Here is a 4,155-nt window from a genome sequence, read left to right as displayed (position 1 = left end):
GCCCAGCCAGTGTGGCTCAGCGGTTGAGCATTGACTTATGAACCAGGAGGTCATGGTTTGATTATGTCAGGACACATGCCCAGGTTGTGGGTTTGATCCCCAGTCGGGGGCAGGGGACATGCAGGAGGCAGCTTACCTACTAGACCAGTTGTATAATAAATCTTGTGCAGTGATGGAAATGTTCTGTAATCTGCACTGCCTAATACAGTATCCCTAGCCACATGTAGCTACTGAAACAGAGAAACTGAATTTTTAATTTTCACTAATCAAAATTTCAATAACCACATGGGCTACTGTATTAGCACAGCTCTAAACACAATCACTGGTCTTTATTTATTTATTTATTTAATTTATTTATTTATTTATTTATTTATTTATTTATTTATTTATTTAAATTCTTTATTGTTGAAAGTATTACGTCTCCTTTTTCCTCTATTGACCTTTCCCCACCTGATCCCGCCCCCCCCCCCTCACCTTCCTACTGTCTGTGTCCATTGAGACTGGTCTCCTTTTGATTCAAGGACTCTAAAGTTTTTGCACATGTTAGCTGTATCTGTTAGAATGCTTTGCTACAATATCAAAAATTAAGAGTGAATTATATAATAAGAAAATTTATTATCACCCTGCACCAAAAGGTTGCTGGTTTGATTCCAGGTCAGGGCACATACCTGGGTTGCAGGTTCAATCACCCGTAGGGGTACGTTTGGGAGGCAACCAATCAATGTTTCTCTCTCACATCAATTTTTTTTTCTCTTTCTCTCTTTACTCTTCCTCCCTTCCTCTCTCTTTAAAATCAATAAAAACGTATCCTCAGGTGAGGATTTAAAAAAAGAATATATTATTGTACAAAATAAGTCCAGATATTGAGAGATTCCAGGGTTGGCTAATTCAACAGCTCAATGCCATTGTTATAGGACAGGGTTGGGCAATCTTTTTGTGAGTGCGTGCCAAAACCAGCAAAATCTCTGACTCAAAATTCTTCTGCGTGCCAACCTAATTTTTTGAGAACATGTTACGCCTACTTGATATCTCTTAAGGTGTATGTATGTGAAGAACCTTGAAGAAATAAAATTCATTTGAGCGACAAAAACACAGTATATGATGATGAAAAATACACTTATTTTTTAATGTATACATGTACACTGATAGTCTGACAGAAAACTTTATGACTCCACTTGATATTATCAGTGGGACTTTTGCTGCTGCATTACTGATGACAGAGATTTTACATCAGGTTTATATTTCGTGACCTTCAGAGATATGTACGAGCTACTACTTTCATCCATCAGGCTACTCCTATTATGAGACTTAACAAAATTCATCACTGAGAACAAAGATTCACAAGTGTATGTGGATGAAAACATGGAGAGTAACGCTGTTGCAAAGTTGTTGTTTTTTTAAATATATTTTATTGATTTTTTATAGAGAGAAAGGGAGAGGGATAGAGAGTTAGAAACATCGATGAGAGAGAAACATCGACCAGCCGCCTCCTGCACACCTCCTACTAGGGATGTGCCCGCAACCAAGGTACATGCTCCTGACCGGAATTGAACCTGGGATCTTTCAGTCCGCAGGCCGACGCTCCATTCACTGAGCCAAACTGGTTTGGCGCAAAGTTTTTTAAACAGAAAAAGTTTTCTGGAATGGCATTCCAAGTCCTCAATAGTTTGTTTTTGACACCATTGAAATTGCTCTTCCCCTCTCTCGTCAATCCATGTCTATGGTCTTTAAGATAACTTGCTATGTAAAATTACTTATTTATCTAAGATGCACCTACACTGAATTTATCTGAAAAATAAAAAAGTCGATATTAAGAAAAAAATTGTAAATGGAAGATTATAAGAGAGGGTTTCACGTGCCAGCAAAAGTTACTGGCGACCATATTTGGCACGCGTGCCAGGGGTTGCCCATCCCTGGTATAGGTTCAGGCTCTTCCTTCACTATAATGTCCAGTGGATCCGATTATTCCCTTAATGATCATGATATGGCTGCAGCAGTGCCAGGCATCACATCTAAACCTAATGTCCAGAGAAAGAGAAGACAGCTGTCTTTTGTTTCTCCATTTAAAAGTGAGGAAAACTGCTCTAGCCTGTTTAGCTCAGTGGATAGAGCATCGGCCTGCGGACTGAAGGGTCCCAGGTTCAATTGTGATTAAAGGCACATGCTCGGGTTGCGGGCTCAATCCCCCAGTGGGGGGCATACAGGAGGCAGCCGATCAATGAATCTCTCATCAATGGAGGTTCTATCTCTCCCTCTCCTTTCCTCTCTGAAATCAATAAAATATATATATTATAACTCACTTTAGCCCAGAATTTTGTCATGTCTCTATATAAATCAATCCCCTATCCAGAGAAATGGGACCATTATGCGAAGCTCAGATCATATAAGAGCCATTCCCTGGGGTCAGACATGGTGCTGGTCCCCAAAAACACATGGCTCTAGGAGGAGAGTGGATACAGGAAAGTGGGGACTTGCACAACCTGTGTTGGGGTGAGGAACATGAAAGGAGAACCTCACCCTCCTTACCACATAGAACTAAGTGGAACCAGTTGGGGATTTCCCAATGCCAGTGGTTCTCAAAGTGTTGTATCTGCGCCAGCAGCATGAGCATTACCTAGAAACGTTTTAGCATTGAAAGTCTTCAGGTTGCACCCAGACCTATTGAATCAAATTCTGGGGGTAGTACCCAGGAATCTGTTTTAACAAGCCTTCCAGGAATTTCTGATGCACCCTAAAGTTTGAGAACCAACGTCCTATTCAAGTGATTCTCAATTGGGAGCAATTTTGTCCCCATGGGACACTTGACAATGTTAGAGACATTTTGGATGTCACAACTTGAATGTGGAGTGCTACTGGCATGCAGTGTAGAGGTCAGGACAATACACAGACAGTCCTCACAACAAAGAAGTGTCCAGCCCAAAATGTCAACAGTGCCTGTGTTGAGAAACCCTGTCCTCTGCTATGAGGCACAGCAAGCTCCTTTAGAGCGGCTGCAGCCACCTGGCTCTCCATATTGGATTCAGCTCTTTGAACTTAGTTGGGACAAGGATTAGCATGTTTTAACCACTCGCAGAGCAGGAGAGAGTCTGACAAACTCTTCTAAGTAACAAGTCTTCAGGCCTTCAAGTCAGCCAGATCAGTCCCAGGGGTCTCTCACTTAGGTATTTATCTCTGACAAAGCAATAAACATGACAATGTTTATCTTCAGGACAAAAAAAAAAAAAAAAAAGAACATCTACACTAATAAAAGAGAAACATGCAAATTGGTGTCACTCTGCTACCCTTCCCATTGGCTAATCAGCATATCCTTATGCAAATTAACTGTCAGCCAAGATGGCGGCTGGCAGCCATGCACTGAAGCGAACAGGGAGGCTTGCTTGCTCCAGTGACTGCGGACTCCAACGTTCCCCGCCTGAGTTGCCGGCCTCTCAGCTGCAACTCTAAGCAACTATGTTGCAAATATAGAAGCTAAACAAAACCCCAGAAACCGGCTTTCAGTCAGCCAGGCTTCAGCCAGCCGGACCGCAACATTGTATCAATGTTTTCAGCAGCAGAGGCCTCAGAGCTAAAGCTGGCCCAGAATAGAAAAAAAAAAAGAAAAAAAGGAGCTGTTGGGAGCTTCAGTCACCCGCCAGCCGGAAAACGGCCCTCAGCCCCTCAGCCAGGCTGGCCAGGCACCCCAGTGGGGACCCCCACCCTGATCCAGGACACCCTTCAGGGCAAACCAGCCGGCCCCCACCCGTGCACCAGGCCTCTATCCTATATAGTAAAAGGGTAATATGCCTCCCAGCACCGGGATCAGCGGAGCCGCGAGGCCTCCCGGCACCGGGATCAGCGTGACAGGGGGCAGCGCCCAAACCCCCTGATCACCCTGTGGCTCTGTGTGTGACAGGGGGCGGGGCCACAACCTCCCTATCCGCCCTGCTCTGTTCGTGACAGGGGAAGGCGCCCCAACCTCCTGATCAGCCCTGCTCTGTGCCTGATAGGGGGGAGCTCCCCAACCCCCTGATCACCCTGCGGCTCTGTGTGTGACAGGGTGCAGCGCCCTAATCCCGTGATCGGCCCTGCTCTGTGTGTGACAGGGTGCAGCATCCCAACCCCCGATCGGCCCTGCTCTGTGGGTGATAAGAGGAAGCGCCCCCCCCCCCCCCCCCG

Source organism: Myotis lucifugus, unplaced genomic scaffold (genome assembly GCF_000147115.1).
Source record: "Myotis lucifugus unplaced genomic scaffold, Myoluc2.0 scaffold_107, whole genome shotgun sequence".
NCBI classification, from domain to species: Eukaryota; Metazoa; Chordata; class Mammalia; order Chiroptera; family Vespertilionidae; genus Myotis; species Myotis lucifugus.
The sequence above is the reverse complement of the archived record's forward strand: the minus strand, read 5'-3'. Positions refer to the sequence as shown.